The 22,369-nt window shown below is 43.7% G+C and overlaps 1 protein-coding gene and 1 long non-coding RNA gene across 11 annotated transcripts in view; both read left to right on the top strand.

Annotated features, from left to right (window-relative positions):
* The first annotated feature begins 4,502 nt into the window (after positions 1–4,502).
* Positions 4,503–5,069, top strand: LOC138854012 (uncharacterized). Its single transcript, XR_011393191.1, has 2 exons — positions 4,503–4,847; positions 4,963–5,069. It is a non-coding gene; the product is annotated as an uncharacterized lncRNA (long non-coding RNA).
* Positions 5,070–7,138: 2,069 nt separating this feature from the next.
* LanB1 (laminin subunit beta-1) overlaps positions 7,139–22,369 on the top strand; it is a 229,242-nt gene continuing 214,011 nt past the window's right edge. For 5 of the 10 annotated variants that reach the window (XM_070094540.1, XM_070094536.1, XM_070094535.1 and 2 more), the window contains exon 1: positions 7,139–7,397. The gene's annotated coding sequence lies outside the window, so the exon portion shown is untranslated. The remainder of the gene's footprint in view (positions 7,398–22,369) is intronic. The other 5 variants (XM_070094543.1, XM_070094542.1, XM_070094541.1 and 2 more) reach the window with 2 other exon arrangements.

Genomic DNA, 22,369 nt, shown 5'->3' with positions numbered 1-22,369 from the left:
GCATAACATCATGGTGGGCTGGCAAGGCTGGAGGCATGTAGGAAGTCTATATATAAATACAAAGTTGTGTCTGAGTATGACACACCGCCCCTCTTGCTCTCACCCACCACCCTCACGCACCTACCACGCCCACACACCCACCCACCCCACAAACAACATCCATGCACTCAGGTAACCACAAAATCACTTTCTTATCCACACCATACACTTTCATCACGCTTACCCGTCAAAAGGAAGGAGGTGCTGGTGAAGGGCTCTTGATCCTAAAATTTAGAGCTACCCTTTACTTCCTAGGCTCTAATATAATTGACTGTTTTATCGCAGTTATGTGTACCGTGAAGGTTCTCTGTACATTTCCTAGTTCGGCAATATCACCTGCCTTGATAGGTGCTGTTAGTGTGCAGCAATATTCCAGCCTAGATAGAACAGGCAACCTGAAGAGTGTCATCATGGGCTTGGCATCCCTAGTTTTGAAGGCTCTCATTATCTATCCTGTCATTTTTCTAGCAGATGCGATTGATGCAATGTTGTGATCTTTGAAGGTGAGATCCTCTGACATTATCACATCCAGGTCTTTTACATTAGTTTTTCGTTCTATTGTGTGGTTGGAATTCGTTTTATACTCCGATATAGTTTTAATTTTCTCACGTTTTCCGTATCGGAGTAACTAAAATTTCTCATCATTGAGGTCTGGTCTGGTCATAGACCTACCCGCGCGGGTGTTGACCCCCGGAACACCCTCCAGGTATTCCCCGCTAATGCACACACGCATACCCACTCCGCCCACGTACCCTTACCCACCGATATGCATTCGTCACCATATAGCCATATGCTCATGCAACTAAACGCCAGACACGTACCCTCAGCCAGCAGGACATTAGACTGCTGGCTGGGCTTCCTACCAGTTTTATGCTCAATATACCAGTATAACCGTCTCAGTGAGTTATCATTCACCAATACTCCACTTTAGAACCCTTCGCGACAGATGCTCTTCTACATATCATTCTTGTAACACATGGCTATTTGAATTACTGTTACCTTGTCAGTTTAAACCAGTCTGGCAATTCTCTGATTTCTTTCATTAACAAGGCGTTTTCGCCCACAGAACTGCTGTTCGCAACTTTCTTTGTGAACTCTAGATATTGAAGTGTGTGAAAATCCCAGATCAGCAGTTTCTGAGATACTCGAACCCCCTACCTGTCACCATTGTCAAAGTCACTTGGAACATATTTTTCCCCACTCTGATGTTCGGCCTGAACAACAACTGAATCTCTTGACCATGTTTGTATGCTTTTTAGGCATTGAGGTTCTGAACGTGATTTGTTGACTAGATATTTGCATTAACGAGCAGATGTACATGTGTACGTTATGAAGTGGCCAAGTATATGTATATAACAACAGAAAATATTATACGAAGCTGCCCAGTGGAGGCTTCGACATGATGTGCTCTGTAACGAGCCCTACACCAGCCTTGATGCTGGCGTAGGGCTCTTGGTTTAAATAATTGAATCTACCCTCCCTTTTCATTAACCTCACATCCCCGTTAACTTTCTCCATCCCCATTAACCTTCCCCTACCCCATTAGCTCTCCCTTCACACCTTCATCTGTGCAGCAGGTCTCTAGCACATTGCCCTGGTTACTCACCTAAAGATAATCTTGACTGAGGGCATGTGAGTGAGGTGTGACATATTGCCTTCCTAGGCCTGACACCTTGGCAAACCCACCTTCACGGAACCAGTGCCAAATGACGTGCCTCGAGGATTATGTGTACAGGAAGAGGTGGCACCACCTCTGTCACCTACACCATCACTACCACATCCTCCCCTCACTTTCACCGCTCCTACTTCCATCACCACTACTACCTAAACCATCACCACTTACACATCTACCCTCATTTTTGTGTGTGCTCACCTATTTGTAGCTGCAGAGGTCAAGTCTCAGCTCCTGGCCCTGCCTCCCAGTTTGCCGAAATTATTCTCTCCTAGCACTGTAAGCTTTGTCTTACCTATTATTAAAACTATGCCTGGAACTTGCCTCCACCACTTCATCCGGTCCGGACCACCATGAAACCGAAAAAATACTTCGTAATATCTGTCTTTAGTTTCCAACTGTGCCCTCGTGTACCCGTATGTCGCCACTCTATCAAATCATCGGAGTTTTTTAAATGTCGTTATCGTGTCTCATTTGGGTCTTCAGTGCCCTCATGAAACCTTCATGGCACAGGACTCACTTGCCATGGGTTCAGATCCCACCCATTCCGTGATTTGTTTGCAATCGTGTAGTGACGATTTCGTGAGCCAGTTCAGTGACATTTAATGAACCCATATTACTGACATATAACATACCCGTTACTGGCATCTAGCAGTATCATAGGTACATACTGGCATCTAGCAATATCATAGGTACATACTGGCATCTAGCAATATTATAGGTACATACTGGCATCTAGCTATATCATAGGTACATATTGGCATCTAGCAATATCATAGGTACATACTGGCATCTAGCAATATCATAGGTACGTACTGGCATCTAGCAATATCATAGGTACATACTGGCATCTAGCAATATCATAGGTACGTACTGGCATCTAGGAAATCCATGGCACTGGCATCCGGTAAACCCATGCCACCAGCGTAGATCTAGCAAACGCATTAGATACTGACAGCTTGCAAACCCATGCCATCTAACATCTAGAAAATCCATGGCACTGGCAGCCAGCAAACTCATGCCACAGGCACCCAGTAAACCCATGCCACAGGCACCCATCAAACCCATGTCAGTGCCACCATCAAACCCATGCCACTAGCACCCATCAAACCTATGCCACTGGCACCTACTAAACCCATGTCACTGGCACCTAGCAAAACCATGTCATTGGCACCTAGCAAACCCATGCCACTGGCACCTAGCAAACCCATGCCACTGGCACCCAGCAAACCCATGCCACTGGCACCCAGCAAACCCATGCCACTGGCACCAAGTAAACCCATGCTTCTGACTTCTTGCTCATATACGGCTGGCGTCTAGCAACCCATGAGACTGACATCTAGGGAGATCATGCCACCGATGTCTAGCAACCCATGAGACTGGCATCTAGGGAGATCATGCCACCGATGTTTAGCAACCCATGAGACTGACATCTAGGGAGATCATTCCACCGATGTCTAGCAACCCATGAGACTGACATCTAGGGAGATCATGCCACCGATGTCTAGCAACCCATGAGACTGACATCTAGGGAGATCATTCCACCGATGTCTAGCAACCCATGAGACTGACATCTAGGGAGATCATTCCACCGATGTCTAGCAACCCATGAGAATGACATCTAGGGAGATCATTCCACCGATGTCTAGCAACCCATGAGACTGACATCTAGGGAGATCATGCCACCGATGTCTAGCAACCCATGAGACTGACATCTAGGGAGATCATCCCCGATGTCTAGCAACCCATGAGACTGACATCTAGGGAGATCATGCCACCGATGTCTAGCAACCCATGAGACTGACATCTAGGGAGATCATTCCACCGATGTCTAGCAACCCATGAGACTGACATCTAGGGAGATCATGCCACCGATGTCTAGCAACCCATGAGACTGACATCTAGGGAGATCATCCCCGATGTCTAGCAACCCATGAGACTGACATCTAGGGAGATCATGCCACCGATGTCTAGCAACCCATGAGACTGACATCTAGGGAGATCATTCCACCGATGTCTAGCAACCCATGAGACTGACATCTAGGGAGATCATGCCACCGATGTCTAGCAACCCATGAGACTGACATCTAGGGAGATCATCCCCAATATCTAGCAACCCATGAGACTGACATCTAGGGAGATCATGCCACCGATGTCTAGCAACCCATGAGACTGACATCTAGGGAGATCATGCCACCGATGTCTAGCAACCCATGAGACTGACATCTAGGGAGATCATGCCACCGATGTCTAGCAACCCATGAGACTGACATCTAGGGAGATCATTCCACCGGTGTCTAGCAACCCATGAGACTGACATCTAGGGAGATCATGCCACCGATGTCTAGCAACCCATGAGACTGACATCTAGGGAGATCATTCCACCAATGTCTAGCAAACAAAGTCTTCAGCAGCCGGTGTTACTCTTAGACGAATTTGTTGCTCAACAATGCTGATTAGTAGTAATATATTACTTGGGAAAGAAGATTCCACAGTTATGGATAAAAAATTATAGTGATATTACTGACAAATCATAGACAAGTTAGCAGATGTGAACGGTGTTGGAGGTGGGTAGGAGTGATTTCGTAAGTCTGGCAGGCAAGCGACCCAGACTCTCAACTTAAGATACACTAACATGTTATACAACACCAAAATCAGATACTCTAATAAAGGAAGCACAAAATATTTTATTTTCAGTATTTTGGGACCTAAAGGCCATATTAATTAGTGAATAATTTGGAAAATGGCATTGGTAATTTAAACGGGGTTGTGATGGTCCCGGCAGCGAGCCATCAGATTCCCGCCACCTCACTCAGCTGATTCTCTCTTGGCTTTGTACTCGCTTCTCTTGTGATTTATATATATTTTAATGTCGGTACTTCAATGCTATAGATGAAAATTACTATCCTGACAGCAGTTAACTAGCACACTTGGTAAGGAAGAGCAGCATTTTATGGAATTAAGTGTCTCTTAGCCCCGTCGCTATCAACGTAACCAACTCCATTAATGTCCGCTGTGGATGGTCTTATGAATGGAATATATTTATCACGAAAAAGCGCTAAACCCATAGTGGCCATCCAAGGAATGGAAGGGATCGCTTTCTTACTAATTTTCTAAATCCAAAGCTTGATACAAGGTCAGCAGTAAAATATTCCTTATATTATTTTTTACAATTTGTTCTTATATTCATTCATATTTATTTTAAGACTTTATCTTCTGTATATTACTCCTTCATTGCTTTCTGATTCCAGGGATCAAGAGCCCTTCAGCAACAACAAGGCGCCATTCCCTCCCATCAAGAGCATAAACGGGATAACTAGATGTGTTTGTAGTTTTAAATAAATGAAATTCGGTTCCAGCTTCCACTGCTTCTCAAGGGACGTCCTACAAGTCTGTCTTCCTGAAATACATTTGAGGAAATAAGTCAATTTGATTTTTTTTTTTTGGGGGGGGGGTGTATCCTAGGTAATTTACACGTATGTTAATATGTATGATAATTTATGTAATGATTTATGTGTAGGTGTACCTATCTAATCTTACTGAAGCACATAAATGGCGCACTGCCAACAACAGTGAAGCAAGACCAATGTGAAGAATAAGCTTTTAGTGGGACAACGTTTTGTTCTATGGAGAGCTTTATCAAGTTATGGCTTGCTAAAGCTCTACACAGCGAAACATTACTTGATATTGCGCTGGGCGAAACATGAGGCTCTACACGGAGCAAAACACGACGATAATACACAAATAACCCGCACATAAAAGAGAGAAGCTTACGACGACGTTTCGTGACTTTGTAAATGGTCCAAGTCGGACCAAAACGTCGTCGTAAGCTTCTCTCTTTTATGTGCGGGTTATTTGTGTATCGTTCCAGTCACGATATTGTGCCTTTTTTTGTTATTCACGACGATAATGTTTTACACAGAACGAAATATGACTTGATAAAGCTCTACACAACGAAACATACTAAAGGTGTACACCGCGAAACGTTCCAGTTAAGGCTTGTTTTCAACATTTCTTTAGATAAAATGTAATATGCAGACTATAGTCAATGTAATTTATTATATTCATGAGGAAGAGCTAGACCTGTAGGGGGAGTCATATCGTCTAGAGACTGGGAGGTAATCAAGTATGATCAGAGAAAGGGGAGACCAGCTCCAATTCCTTGGATCAAGAGTCCACCTTCAACAAGGCTTGAAGGGAATGTCTTTTCTAAAAATGACGACCTAACGTTTGAATACATAAATAATTTAGTAATTAACAAGCGGAGTATCTTGATCCCAATGAAGGGCTCTTGATTCAAGGAACTGGAATTATCCTCCTCTCACGGGAGGTTCCTTGACGCTGGTGAGAGGGCTTTTGATCTAGGGAATTGGATCTGTTTTCCAGTTCCTTATATTATACTTTCCGTTCCCCCCACAGGCGCTGTATAGTCCTACGGGTTTAATGCTTCTCCATAATTATAATAATGGAATTATCCTTCCCTTCCCTCTGAATGCCTCCCATTCCCCAGGTGTTATGTAATCCCTATGGATTTTTTTACACAAATCAGAGTTACAGGTTGAACTATTATGATGCATAGCATTTCGGGCATATACGTGTATTTCCGCTTAATGAGGCTTGTTGATTTATGACTTACAGTAAAGCTCTATAGCGGCAGCGAAAGTATAGAAGAACTATGAGAGTTAGACCTGTCTAGCATGGGCCAGTAGGCTTGCAGCAGTATTTTATATGTGAATATAGAGGTAACAGCTAAATGTGAGCATAGCATTAAGAGCTGTTAGTATAGCGGCAGAGACTATGTTAGTGTTGCGATAAGAGCTATACGTTAGCTTATATGAGCTTTATGTCAGTATAGCAGTGAAAAAGTATATGTTAGCATACCAGTAAGAGCTAAATGTTAGCGTAGCAGTAAGAGCTATGCATTAAATGTAGTAGGAAGAGTTTCATGTTAGCATACCAGTAAGAGCTACATGTTACGGTAGCAGTAAGCTATATGTCAGCATAGCAGTAAAAGCTGTATATTAGCGTAGCAGTAGCACCAATGTTAGCGTAGTAGTAGCACCAATGTTAGCGTAGTAGTAACACCAATGTTAGCGTAGTAGTAGCGCCAATGTTAGCGTAGTAGTAGCACCAATGTTAGCGTAGTAGTAGCACCAATGTTAGCGTAGCAGTCGCACCAATGTTAGCGTAATAGTAGCACCAATGTTAGCGTAGCAGTAGCACCAATGTTAGAGCAACAGTAAGAGGTATGTATTAGCGTAGCAGTAGCATCAATGTTAGAGCAACAGTAAGAGGTATGTATTAGCGTAGCAGTAAGAGCTACATGTTAACGCAGCAGTAACAGCTACATGTTAGCGTAGCAGTAAGCGCTACATGTTAGCGTAGCAGTAAGAGCTACATGTTAGCAGTGGGGCGCGGGGTAGTGGGCGTAGCACAAGTTGTGGCCACTGACTGGAGGGTTGGCTGGAGGAAGCAGTGTGCATCTGACTGTGGAGTTGGGGTAGTGTATCACGCTCCTCTCTCAGTGCTGTGCTAGTGAGTGTGCCGTTCTGGACACCTCTCACAGCATCAGTGCATCACATTCTTGACAAGGATTACACAGACGAATCGTGTTCAGGTGGTTTATACAAGAATTTGAGTGTTAGAACATCAGAGAAGAGTGGATCACTTCAGACGTCCAAGAGAAGTAGGTACCCAGGAACCATGGCTCGCCCGCACGACTTAGCATTAGCTATTACTAACTTAAAATGCCTCTGAAGGGCTCTTGATCCAAAGAATTGGAGCATCACTACCGTACCTTGGATCAAAGCTGATTACCATCTATTTCCCAAGCGCATAGTTACCCTTCAGTTCATTGATATAGATATATATAAAAGGCAACGGCTGTACACTAGCATATATTCAAATGGGAAGCACTAAAGCCGTAGGAGTCACACAGCACCAGTGGTAATGGAAGGCAGTTAGGTTCAATCCAAGGAAGGGGAGATAAAGTTCAATTCCTTGGATCAAGAGCCCCTTACCCGTGCCAAGAAACCTCCCTTAAGGTGGGGCGAATTAAGTTTTACTTTGCTGAATGCTTGAAGGAAACTAGTATTATTACATAAGTAAATTCTGTTAGGGTTTAATTTACAGATGTTTTACATTGCAAACCTGATATAATTTCTTTTAAATGTTTGCCTTTTAAACGTATAAGTTTTGAAAACTTAATCATGGTTTACCCAACAAAACCATATAGCATGATTTTTTTGACTGAACTATAATTATGTGTTGAGGACTGTAAGTAAGTAAGTTTATTCAGGTATACACAAATACAGTTACATAGAATTATCATACATATCAGCATATGTGTAGAGAACCTAGGATAACCCAAAAAAGTCAGTGATGAGGAAAAAGATGAGGAAAAAGACGACTGCTCATTTATTAACCCAGGAGGGATAGTAACCCTGGATAACCCTATAAAGTCTATCAATGGGACGTATTTCCTTTGGAGTCCTTACTTGATCTTTCCCCAAGGGGAACCTCCCCGACAGTCTACCAACTCCCAGGTATCTTTTGTTGCGAGTTAACCAGGGGCAGTAGCTGTGGCTAGTTTATATTGTTTGGCATTCGTGGGTGATCCTGAATTAATTTACGCATGTTACTATAAGACATTTAAAAAATAAACGCGTATTGAACCTGGATAAAAACAGACTTCGGATAAGTAATCCAGAGGGGTTAATAACCAAAAAAGCAGTGTGGCTTATTTCCATTGTGCATTTTTTTTTGGCTCTAGCCCAGGATGCGACTCAACAGTGGACTAACTACTGGGAATCTATATATTGCTTCCCATAATCTGACTGGCTGCGAGATTAGCGCGTCCATCTGACAATTAGCAAACGAAAGATCGAGCCTAGATTACTGGTGCTGAATAGCCCACACGGGTTTAGCACTTCATATAATAGAATATTTATTGTTAGTTAACAGGGGCAACAGGTGTTAGGAGACTTGGCTACAGAGGACAACCTAATCCAACCTAACCGAGAATTTTTCTATAAACCATCTGTGAGAATCCATATACGTAGATATTTATGGGAGTTAAGAGGATGGGCTGCATACTTAACATCTTTCCAAGGGTTCTATTCCTGGTACTTTCTGTTGTGAGCCGAGCACACTACTGCGCTACGTTGTACCCAGTATTTATGTGTATCAAGCCGGAACACCCGTCGAGTGTAGTAAAAGAACACATAGAAGTAATGACTGAAGAGCTAGAAAACAGCACGTACGAGTTAGCATAAACGACTAGGTATTATGACTATTTTGTTAGGTAAGACACATATGCAACAGTTAGACAACTTTATTCCGAAACGTTTCGCCTACACAGTAGGCTTCTTCAGTCGAATACAGAAAGTAGGCAGGAACAGTAGAGATGTGAAGACGATGTAATCAGTCCATCACCCTTGTAGTCGTAGAATTTGAGGTTGTCAGTCCCTCGGCCTGGAGAAGTTCAGTTCCATAGTCAGGAACTGTCTGAAGATCAAGCGACAGTGCGGAGACTTAAATACTGTCGGAAGGAGAGGTGCAGAGTAGTAGTAGTAGTAGTAGTAGTAGTAGTAGTAGTAGTAGTAGTAGTAGTAGTAGTAGTAGTAGTAGTAGTAGTAGTAGTAGTAGTGAGAATGTAGTGAGAGGTCATGTCCCTCTCAGATCCAACACTTCTCACTTGAAAAGCTTGTCCAAGGTGTTTTCTGTACCAAGATGCCATGTGTTGCAGTGTCTGACAAGATGAACATCAAAATGGTATACAATACCGACAGGTTGTTAGGTAAGACACATATGCAACAGTTAGACAACTTTATTCCGAAACGTTTCGCCTACCCAGTAGGCTTCTTCAGTCGAAGCCTACTGGGTAGGCGAAACGTTTCGGAATAAAGTTGTCTAACTGTTGCATATGTGTCTTACCTAACAACCTGTCGGTATTGTATACCATTTTGATGTTCATCTTGTCAGACACTGCAACACATGGCATCTTGGTACAGAAAACACCTTGGACAAGCTTTTCAAGTGAGAAGTGTTGGATCTGAGAGGGACATGACCTCTCACTACATTCTCACTACTACTACTACTACTACTACTACTACTACTACTACTACTACTACTACTACTACTACTACTACTACTACTACTACTCTGCACCTCTCCTTCCGACAGTATTTAAGTCTCCGCACTGTCGCTTGATCTTCAGACAGTTCCTGACTATGGAACTGAACTTCTCCAGGCCGAGGGACTGACAACCTCAAATTCTACGACTACAAGGGTGATGGACTGATTACATCGTCTTCACATCTCTACTGTTCCTGCCTACTTTCTGTATTCGACTGAAGAAGCCTACTGTGTAGGCGAAACGTTTCGGAATAAAGTTGTCTAACTGTTGCATATGTGTCTTACCTAACAACCTGTCGGTATTGTATACCATTTTGATGTTCATGACTATTTTAATCAGGGGAAACTAAATCTGTATCTGTAGCACCAGGGAAATGGGATGTAAATGATCAAGGCCGAGGTGAGTCGTGACTTAATCCCTATTGTGTTAGCCATATAGGTGAGGTTTTAGGCTGGTTCTATACACCCCTAGCATACAACATATACCACTTGCTCAAGTGTAATGGGTTAATAATAATAATAATAATAATAATAATAATAATAATAATAATCATAGTGACTGCAAAATAGAATGACTTGGAGGGCATATAAATCTGTAGTGGGAGGAAGGCGGGATATGGGTCGTCCAAGGAATGGTTGGAGGAAACGTTTCGCCACACAGTGGCTTCATCAGTCCATACGTAGGAGAAACTTGAAGAACAGGAGGAGAATGAGGTAATCAGTCCCTCAACCTTGGATTTATCTCAAGAAGTATAAGTAACAGAAGTCCTAAAGTTATTTTACAGCTCTATACATCACTAGTGAGGCCTCATTTAGATTATGCTGCTCAGTTTTGGTCCCCTTACTACAGGATGGACATAGACTCATTAGAGAACATACAGAGAAGAATGACTAAAATTATTTACTGTGTAAGGAACCTCCCGTATGAAGATAGACTTAAAGCCTTAAATCTCCACTCTCTGGAGAGGCGTAGAATGAGGGGAGATATCATTGAAGTGTATAAGTGGGTGACGGGCATAAACAAGGGAGACATTAATAAAGTACTGAGGGTGTCGAACCAGGTAAGAACCAGGAATAATGGATTTAAGTTGGATAAATTTAGATTTAGAAAGGACATAGGTAAGTACTGGTTTTCTAACAGAGTTGTAGATGCGTGGAACAGTCTTCCCAGTGGGGTGATAGAGGCTAGGACCTTGGGTAGCTTTAAGAAGAGACTGGACAAATATATGAGTGGGAGGGGCTGGGTTTGATTGGTGTTGGGGGGTGCGGGAGTTGTTTCTTGAGTAGCTTTAGGTAGAGATCGTTTTGATAAGGACCTGCCTCGTATGGGCCAGTAGGCCTTCTGCAGTGTTCCTACATTCTTATGTTCTTATGTATGCGAGGGGCTTGGTCTTCCAGAAAGCGTGAGTGAGCGTGTTAGATAGGAGCGAGTGGAGACGAATGGTATTTATGACACGACATACTGTTGGAGTGTGAGCAAAGTAACATTTATGAAGGGGTTCAGGGAAACCGGTTAGCCGGACGTAGTCCTGGAGATGGGAAGTACAGTGCCTGCATTCTGAACGAGGGGTGTTAATATGTTGCAGTTTTTTTAACTGTAGTGTAGGCACGCCTCTGGCAAAACAGTGATGGAGTGAATGAAGACGATGAAAGGATTTCTTCTTTTTCGGGTCACCCTGCCTTGGTGGGAAACGGCCGATGTGCGTTAACAACAATAAAAAAAAAACACCTACTTAAGTAACCTGGGTTTGTTATTGTTTGCATATCGTTCTCGCTGGCCAACAGGAGCTGAAGTCACTATATTGTATATGGTCATACAGCATAGTAACTTTAAATTTAATTGATTTTTCATTCAGAAACAAATCAGTATATATTTTTTATAAATATTAAACACAAAATTACAGTTAATGAAAATTATATATTGTTATTGTTAGCAGCATAGCTGTACTGCCATTGTCATTTGTAATATGAGTGTGAAAAGACAGCGTGTTCAAAATTTTGCTTTAATAATTGTATCTAGGTACAGGTACGTATAAATACAGTTGCAAATTATTATACATAGTAACATATGCAAGGAATTCACGAGAGCAGGCGAAATATACACAAACACTGATCTCTGGCTGAAGGAGACTCGAACCTACGAACTTTAGGACAAAGTACGCAGTGCTTTACCAATCTACCCACACTGGTATTGTCCAGTGTGGGTAGATTGGTAAAGCACTGCGTACCTTGTCCTAAGGTTCGTAGGTTCGAGTCTCTTTCAGCCATAGTAACATATGTGTAACTTACCTAAGATAACCCCCCAAAAAAGTCATTGACTCATTTCCATTGGGGTCCTTGTGGTAGGATTGCTGGCCTTTTCTCTCAAGAACTTCTAAGATGACATCTTACAAACTTCAATTCACATTCGCCATAACTTATCTTTGTTTCGCTTGTTTCTTGATAGTTTTTGGTCCTGTAATATTAATGTTACAGTTTAGGAGGCAAAGCCTGAGACTGGGTTGTGGGGGCAATAATCCGGGGAACCATTAACAGACAAATATTAAATTTGTTTAATTTGTTACCTGGCAAAGCTATAGCTTGTCTCCGTTTGTTCAGTACCTGCAGAAGACCTGTGACTTCAGTGGAAACCAAATCTTTTTCTGCTGGCGGAAAGACTGGATTTTCTCCCAGGGCAATATCTATAAATATTTTGTTTGGTAATCAGCAGGACAATGAGGATATCGACGACCATTAAAGTATACCTGTAGATTACCCGTTGTCGTTAACGGAGGTCACTTTTCAGCGGTCCAGTCCAATCCCAGACCGTACCTCCCGGTTGCTGGCCTGGTCGACCAGGCTGATAGTGCAGTCCATCGTACGCACTACGACACGGTTGACATGTAGAATTGGAAGCTTAAAATGTTTCTTTCCAGGAGAATTAGAGTTACCATTTCGCGGAAATTACCTTCTCTTAGGATGGCCTATCCCACCTATTGGATGGATGGGTGGCTGGATGTGGGACACTGGGGACTGTGGCTTGTGGCTCAAATAGTAGCGCCTTAAGCTTGCATCTGAGGATCTGGGTTCACTTCCAGCACAATTATTATAATCATGGGGAAGCGCTAAACCCATAGGGATTATACAGCGCGTGTGGGAGGGGGGTGAATGGAAGGTATTCAGACTCAATTGAGGGTAACTGGAGCACCGATCCAATTCCCTAGCTCAAGAGCCCCTCACCAGCGTCAAGGAACCTTGCCTGAGGGGCTCCTAGCACAAGAGGAAACGTTAGGTATGTTTCCTAACATATGTTGCCTAGGTTCACCTAACAATGAGTACCAGGGTGTTAGCTGACTGCTGTGAATCGCATCATGGGGAAGAGGATCAAAGGACCCCAGTGTAAATAAGCCGTAGTAGCTGCTGGGTTATCCTGGATTACTAATCCACCCTGGGCTAATAATTCGAATAAACTCTTAGCACCAGCGTGAGTGAACGTTCTTATCTCAGGACTTGCCTGTTTGTGGGGTTCCTAGGATGACAGCCAGCCTACGTCGCTCCGTGCTTCTCCCGCTTTCCCCTCAAGGAAGGTTCCTTGATGTTGGTGAGGGGCTCTTGATTTAGGGAATTGGATCTGTGCTCCAGTTCCCCGAATTAAGCCTGAATGCCTTCCACATCCCCCCCAGGCGCTGTATAATCCTCCGGGTTTAGCGCTTCCCCCTTGATTATAATAATAATTCTCCCGCTTTCCTGAGAAATTGCCTTGGCTTCTGGATCCCACTAAGTTTATCATGTGTGTAGTACCCGTTGATGGTTCCTTGGATCATCGCCCCCGCGGTCCGGTCTCAGACTAGGCTTGATCGCCAGATCAGGTAAGTTAGAAGAAGTAATTGTTGGTAGCGTAGCAAGTTGGGCTGTAGCTCTCACTCAAACTGAGACTAATATGCTTATTGAGTTATCTATCAGTGTACTTGTTACATCCCTGCTTTTTGTTGAGGATATTTTAAATCGTCTTGTAAAGGTTTATTTCATTGGATGAATTTCGAACTAATTTGTCCACTATTTTCCAGCAGTAAATTATAGTATTAATTGTCTCCGTACCAGGGAGTACTGTCTGAGGGAAATTTTGCATTTCCAAGAGTTTAGGTCGTAGATAGATAGACGGCAGCCTCTCAGGGAGGTGCAGTACTACCATCCTAAATGTTTAGTGTACTGACAATATTGTTTGCTTTCTTGAAATCTCGTGAATATGAAAGGTGTTAGGAAGATCTCATAAACTCCTAATATTCAGTAATACGCATGTTCATATTTTAACTTCATTGTGTTCTTTTTTTAATAGTGTTTACTCCTGTAATATTTCATTTTTAATTTAGAGGCCTATGTATGTCGGCGGAAAGCTAACACCAACAGCCAGGTTGACCAGGCGGTCTAGTTCCAGGTCGGGCAACCCCTCAAGGAAGGTTCCTTGATGTTGGTGAGGGGCTCTTGATTTAGGGAATTGGATCTGTGCTCCAGTTCCCCGAATTAAGCCTGAATGCCTTCCATATCCCCCCAGGCGCTGTATAATCCTCCGGGTTTAGCGCTTCCCCCTTGATTATAATAATAATCCAGGTCGGGCTGCGAAGGTAGAACACTCGAAACCTGTCACAGGTCTGTGATCTTTGTGTACATGAGGCATGCTTGACTGTGAGACACAGATAAGGCAGTGAGCTTGAACTAGACGTCTTCCTTTTTAATTGTGTTGTGCTCTGCATGTCCCTAGGAGCCCAAAATAACCATTCCTGCTGATGACAGTTTCTTTGTAAGTCTTCAACTCACAGTCTACCTTCGTGCCAGGTAATAAGTGTATATATCTGATGCTTATCAGTCCCTTCATCCTCCTCATCCTCTCCCCCTCCCGCTTCTTCCTTCCCACTCCATCATCCTTGCTCACCTTATTTGAAGCATCTTCAACTCGATCCAACTATTTTTCCTAAATAGACCTAATTCCCTCCATTCTTTTCCCCAACTCTTTTATCTTTCTAATTCCTTCCGTCCATCACGTCCTCAGTTTTTCTTATCCATCATCACCACTTCCTCCATTCTCACTCCTTTCTTCCCACTCTGTCCATGCTCTTTCACTACATTTTCCCCATTCCCAGCATTCTCCTTGTTCGTCTAGCTCACTAATTAGCGAAATTAAAATAAGTTTTGCTTTTAAGTTAAAGGTTTTTGGTCCAATGAATTGGAGTTACCCTCCCCTTCCTTATATCAAGCCTGATTACCACCATTTTTTAGGCGCTGTATGGCCCCTACAGGTTTACGATTTCCCATGAATATAATAGTGTATCAGCAGTAACGTATGGGAGAAGTGTTCCGGCCTCAGGTTAGGCTGATAACAGGAAAAATTTGCACAAATGATCTCAGGTATGTCACAGGCAAGACGCATCATCCAAATAAAATTATGTAACAAATGCAGTGGAGACATTGAACATAGAGGTCTCCTCTGCATTTGTTGAACATACAGGTCTCCGGTTTCGGGTTTATTTTTTCACCAGCAGTTGTCATCGTGTCATTCTCTCCAAGGTAATGTAAATTCAGTGACACTTATATTGTGTTGTAGTAGGTTCGCCGGTCTTGTCCCGTCCCGGGTCTTTTCCAGGTGGCGACCCGGCATTGGCCCCCCTGGTGGGGGGTGTCGCTCATCTTCTTTCTTCTGTCTTGTGCAGACGTTTTGCTATGGTTCCTCCGGATGGAGGGGGAATGACACGTGTAGATACACAGGTTCTTAAGTATAAAAGTAGTGACTCCATGTATATTCAAGCAGCGGAGGATGGCGTTGACAGCAACAATGGCTTATCAACTAGTTAAGCTGTGATGTTCTGTTGTTATTGCGAATTGTTAACTTGCAGAATTTTGTGGATTTCGTGGAAAAGATTTAACCAAACGAAGTTTATCAAGTTTATGTAATTTTAAAAATTGGAAAATTATGTGAATTGTACCTTTATCCCCAAGAAATCCTTTGGAAAAGTACTGCATATTTTGTATTAAAGTAAAGTCGCGTGGTATAAGGCTTATATTAATTGGGAAGCGCTAAATTCTTAGGAGTCATACAGTGTCCGGGGGAAGGGTGGTTTTCAAACATGTTGCAATACTTTTATTATTATATTCACGTTGGAAGGGGTAAATCTGTTGGAATGGGAGGCAATCAGGTTCCTGAAGTAATTGGAAATCAGGTACAGTTCCTTGGGTCAAGCGCCCCTAACCGACATAAAAAAAAAACCTCCCTGGATGGGTGGGAAGGAGGGAGCGTGGTATTAGAGGATGTAAGCAAAGTCTTTTAGTGGGATGTAGGAAATAATGTGATATTCAGTGGGGACAAATTCCAATTGTTCAGATATGAAAAAGAATGAGGAGCTCAAAGGGGAACATCATACACAACGCAGCAGTATTTAGGTGTCCTCTACCAAGGTGACTTTCATGCTAATTTTTGTTTCGTCTGCAAAGGATGATACAAGGTAGTGGTTTGTGTTTTTATATATGTCTACCATGAGGATGAGAAACAGGGGAGGAGCCAGGACCGTTCATGATAGGAAAACATTACATACTTGAGTCCGGGACAGTCTCAGCGATGGAAAATAACAGATGTGTTGAAGAGAGAAGCATAAAGCGTGACTGAGCATAGGTGATGGGCTTCAAGAAGCCATCCTCGGCTTCAACAACTTACCCAACTATTTTAAAACAGGATTAACATCAAAAGAGGTCTCAAAACTTTGTATCCATCAAGTAATGTACCTTGATCAGTGGAAGTGGGGTTTCCCTCCCATCTCCTTCATCACATCAAATCTGATTACTTCAAATTCCCCGGGCGCTATGTAACTAATACTGGTTGACACTTCCCAGGAATAATAATAATAATAACTTCCAATGACACCAGATTAGGTTAAAGCACACAAACCATACCACGGGCTGGGTTCGAACCCGCTATCAGCGAGTCACAAAACTCCAGACCGTCTCGTTATCCACTGGGTCAGCTAGCCACAATAAAATTCATCCAACTAGGTATATTTTTACACCATAGGAAGGTTAGCATAGGCACCACTGACCACAAATGCAAGTTTTTACAGACGAATCTCCAGCTAGCGTGGCCGTGACGAACTCTAGCTCAAGTCCCCTCAAAGCCGTCAACATAACTCACGAAGTCGTAATGACACGATTGGAGTTTTGAGACTGATCGCGGGTTCTAACCCGCCCGTGGTATGGTTGTTTGCAATCGTGTCATTACGATTACATGAGTCAAGTTATAGCACACAACATACAAGTCTTATCTATAAATATTTGAAGATGACCAAGGCAGGCAGCTAGAACAGAGATCAGAATTAAACCAAACCTCCACATTGACAAAGATGTGTATTTTTCTCCCCTGCAATCCGTGTCCAAAAAGTCTGTTGGAAACATGAAAAAATGATTCGGTGTGTATGAAAGCAAAATGGGTGTTAAAACGGGAATTAAGAGTAGTGCAGTATTATCTCATGGAAAATATTGCAGACACTCGAGTTTGACAATTGCAAACTAGTATTTTTATATGATAGTTACCTATATAATTAAGCAACCGTTAAGTTATATGTTAAGAGGCTCTGGGAATTATTTTTCCCACGTCAGAGGAGGTTGGAAATGAAATATTACAGGAATAAGAACTACTGGAAACACATTAAGTAAAGGCTCATACAGGATCCAGGAGAAACAAAAGGAGCTAAAAGCGATTAGTGAAATTGAAAGAAATTCGAAATACTTCTTTTCATATGCCGAAAACAAGGCAAAAGACGGATCTTACACAGATGACAACAAAGAAATGAGTGAGATACTGAAATCTCAATATGACTGTATTCAGCGAGCCACTAATCAGTCTTAAGATAGACAATCCAAATAATTTTTTCATGAATGAGCCTCAAAACCCTGTCAGTGCATGCCAAATTTCTGACATAACCCTAAATCCACTAGACTTTGAAAAAGTCATTGACAACATGCCCATGCACTCAGCCCCAGGCCCAGACTTATGGAACTCTGTGTTCATTAAGAACTGCAAGAAACCCCTCTCATAGACCCTAAGTATGCTGTGGAGAAGGGACATAGACACAGGTGAGATTCCAGTCACTGAAAACAACGGATATAGTCCCACTCCATAAAGGTGGCAGCAGAGCAATAGCTAAGAACTATAGACCATATCATAAAAATCTTTGAAAGAGTTCTAAGAAGCAGGATTGCAAACCACTTTGACTCCCGACAGTTGCACAATCCAGGGCAACATGGATTCAGAGCAGGTCGCTCTTGCCTCTCGCACTACTGGAACACTATGATATGGTCTTGGATGCACTGGAAAACAAATAGAATGCAGATGTAGTATACACAGATATTGCAAAAGCCTTTGACAAGTGCGATCATGGTGTAATAGCAAACAAAATGCGTACTAAAGGGGTTAACTAGCAAAGATAGATCTTCAGCCTTCTAGCCACTCGAACACAAAAAGTAGTGGTAAACAATTACATCGGAAGCTGCCATAGTGAAGAGCTCTGTTCCACAAGGCACAGTACTCGCCCCTATCCTGTACCTCATCCTTATATCAGACATAGGCATGGAGCTGTAAACCATAGCACCGTATCATCCTTTGCAGGCGATACTAGGATCTGCATGAAAGTGTCATCCATTGAGGACACGCAAATTTCCAAGAAGATATAAACCAAGTTTTCCAATGGGCAACGGTGAACAATATGATGATCAATGAAGACAAATTCGAACTACTCCGTTATGGAAAACTGGAGGAAATAATAGCTAGAACCGAGTATATTACAAACTCTAATCACAGAGCGGAAAAGTAATGTGAAGGACCTGGGAGTGGTAATGTCTGAGGATCTCGCCTTCAAAGATCACAACAGTGCCACTATCACATCTGCGATGAAACTGATAGGATGGATAATGAGAACATTCAAGACAAGAGATGCCAAGCCAATGATGATCCTTTTTAATTCACTCGTTCTCTCTAGGCTGGAATACTGCTGTACATTAATATCTCCATTCAAGACAGGTGAAATTGCAGATCTAGAAAATGTACAGAGAACTTTTACTGCACATATAAATTCCATCAAACACCTTAACTACTGGGAACTCCTGGCAGCACTTGACTTGTACTCACTGGAGTGCAGGCGAGAGAGATACATCGTAATCTACACCTTGAAGATCCTGGAGGGACTGGTCCCTATCACACACAGAAATTACTCCCCTACGAAAGTAAAAGACTTGGCAGGTGATGCAACATACCCTCAGTGAAAAGTAGGGGCGCCATTAGTACATTAAAAGAATAACACAATAAGTATCCGGGGTCCAAGACGATACAAAAGCCTCCAATCAGCCATAAGGGGAATTACCAGTAGACCCCTGGTTGTCTTCAAGAGGGAGCTGGGCAGATACCTAAAGTCAGTGCCGGATCAGCCGGGCTGTAGTTTGTACGTTGGACTACGTGTGGCCAGCAGTAACAGCCTCATTGATCAGGCCCTGATACACTAGGGGGCCTGGTCATGGATCGGGCCGCGGGGGCGTTGATCCCCGGAATACCCTCCAGATAGGTAAAGGTATTTATATACCGAGTGCAAGTAGAGGTTTGTACGATTTAACTTTTATCTTACATGATGAAATAAAAAAATGCTCAGCAATCCTGCCAAAGTGCAGAAGTTTTAATAGGTTTCCATTTCACATTTGACAGAATATTAATAGCATCTCCATGGGAGGTCCTCTTCAAGGGGGGCTCCTTGGCGTGGTGAAGAGGCTCTTGGTCTGAGGAATTAGCCCTGTCGGTCTTCTTCCTCAGACCGAACCTAATTACCCCCCATTCTCCCCTCCCCTATCCCATCCTCCCCATCCACCCCTTTTTCCATTCCTCCTCCTCCTCCCCACCCCTCCCTTTTGCCCTTCCTCTTTTTGGCCTTTGGGATTTCTCCCACAGGCGCGCTAGTTCCTAGGTAGGGAAAAGGACACCGGGGTCCATCCCATTCCGTTGAGGTTCTTGGCGGTGGCGTAGTTTGCCGTGGAATCTGGATTGCCTGGGGATGTCCCGATCCCTCACCGGTATCCCGGAGTAGCTTTGGGTGTCTTTCGGGCGACGGGTGTATCTCTGGAAGCCACCTTTCGGATTCCGGGGGTGGTGGACGAAGGAGGTATGCTTTGTGGCGGATATCTGGCCGCCCTCTCTTTTGTCCACCGAGGTAGCTCGGCAGATGTGAGGTTGCTATCCTGGATTGCTGGTTTACTGGCATGAAGGGTAGGGTATGGCACGGGTTCCATGCTGCATCTGTGCTACTAGCGGTGCTGAGGTCCTCTTGGGCGCGGAGGGAGATTTCCGGCCCTTTCATTCCTCCTGGGAACTATTCCTCCCCGCTCCCCCCTTTTTTTATTCTTTTTTTTTATTTTTATTTTCTTTTCTTCTTTCTTTTTTTTCTTAAAAACAAAAAGCAAAGGAGTAACCTAACCATGGCAGCCCTAGTCCATGAACCCACTACCCCCGGGCCCCTTCTTGATACCGCACCCCATTCTGACCCTGCCTTGTGTTTAGACCACTCTTCGGACACTCCTGATGCCCCTGTACCTCTTGCTGGTGCTGTTTCCTCACCCGCTTCAGGTACCGGGGCTTCGACTGACTCCTTCGATTTGTCTGAACTCCGCTCTCCTTTCACTATGCTTCCGGCTTCTCCCTCTACGGTACGGCAATTTTCGAATCGCCCGCCCATTTCATGCCGGACCAACTCCGGTCCTACTCCTAAATGCCAACGTCAATCTCCTGATGATGCTCCTTCGTTACCTTCCCATTCTACTCGGAAAAGACCGACACGTCAAGCACTCCCTCTCCACGCTCAGTTTCGGACCACACATGGACTAAATTCTTTACTTTAAGACCGACTTCTTCTTCTGCCTACCTTTCTGACCATAGTATTGGCAAAGCGCTCCTGCGTCATGTTGGTAGAGATATTTCCTTTCATGCTCTCAAGAGCGGTATGCGCATCGTCACTGTCCAGAATGCTACCCAAGCTCATGATCTTTCTCTCCTTTCGAAAATCGATACTACTCCTATCACTATTGAAAAACATCTTTCTCTCAATTCTTGTAGTGGTACTGTCATTCTGCCCCATACCATAGTCCAACAGAATTTCCAGTCATGTGGCAATGACATTTTTGAACAGCTGGAACTCCAGGATCTCCCAATCCTCAAAGTAGACACTTATGTCCTTCCTGCTCGGGGGCGGAGACGTTACCCTTGCAATGTGGCTCGTTTAATTTTTGACAGCCGAGAACTCCCGTCCTCTGTATATGTCACGGGACATCGGTTACAAGTTCAAAAGGTGATACCTACACCGCAACAATGTAGAAATTGCTGGCGTTTTGGTCACCCAGCGAAATATTGCAGATCTATATCCGAATGCCCAGTCTGTGGCGCCGACGACCATTCTAATACATCTTGCAGTCAACCTCCATCTTGCCTTAATTGTAATGAAGCTCACCCTTCGTACTCCCGCCGTTGCCAGGTCTACTTAAATGAACGTGAAATCCATTGCCTCAAAGAGGCAGAAGGTCTCCCTTATGCTATGGCAGTTACTCATCTCCGCCTCCAAGGGAGACTACCCCGTGTTTCTTATTCTCGTGTTTCCAAACATCCCCCCACTTCTGGGGTCCCATCTTCTGCAGCCTCCTCTGTTGTTACCCCTCCCATAGCCACTCCGGCATCTAATCCTTTTGCTGTCCTTGGCTCTGACGTCCCGACTACAACTCAGTCTGTTCTCACATCTTCGCGTCCTTCCTCACAAGCCCCAGTATCGACAAGACCGTACGACACCTAATACCAATCGCCCCTCTACTCAGAAGTTCAAAAAATCCACATTGCTCAAATCTTCTTTGCCCCTTCCTTCCCTTCTTCCACCTCCACACTTTACCTTTCCAGTCTCTGTACCTAGTTCTTCCCCTCTCTCTGGCTCTATTACAAGTGTGGAGATTCACCCTCTTCCTCATACTATGCCTTCCACCCCCGTCCCCTCCCAAGTTTCTCCCTCTTCTGCCACCTCCCAGGTTTCTGCCTCTTCTGTCCCCCCCACACTTCATCTCCAGTCCCTTACACTCTTCCCTCCCCCTCTACTTTGGTACAGTCCATTACTGTCCCAATCTTTACTCACCCTCCTCCTTCTATCTCCAATATGGTCTCCCATACATCTTTGAATTCAGAAACACTTGAAGCCATTTCAGAATATATTGCAGAGACTAAACCTTCAATGGACACTGATTCACTTCCTGTTCCTTCTCTTCCCTCTCCTCCATCTTCACAACCCCATTCTTCGCAACGCTCCATTCCTTCGCTACTTGAACGTCTTCCAATGCCACCACACGTTGACTTTTCTAACCCCTCTAGTCCGTAGGTGCCTTTACCTACAGATTCCTGATGTTTTCTTCATTGCCAATCATGGCCTATTTACAGTGGAATATCCGCGGCCTCAGGAGTAATCGGGGTGAGCTTCAGATGTTGCTTTCCAT

Source organism: Cherax quadricarinatus, chromosome 46 (genome assembly GCF_038502225.1).
Source record: "Cherax quadricarinatus isolate ZL_2023a chromosome 46, ASM3850222v1, whole genome shotgun sequence".
In the NCBI taxonomy this organism is placed as follows: domain Eukaryota; kingdom Metazoa; phylum Arthropoda; class Malacostraca; order Decapoda; family Parastacidae; genus Cherax; species Cherax quadricarinatus.
Note: the sequence above shows the minus strand (reverse complement) of the source record. Positions and strands in the feature narration are given on the sequence as shown.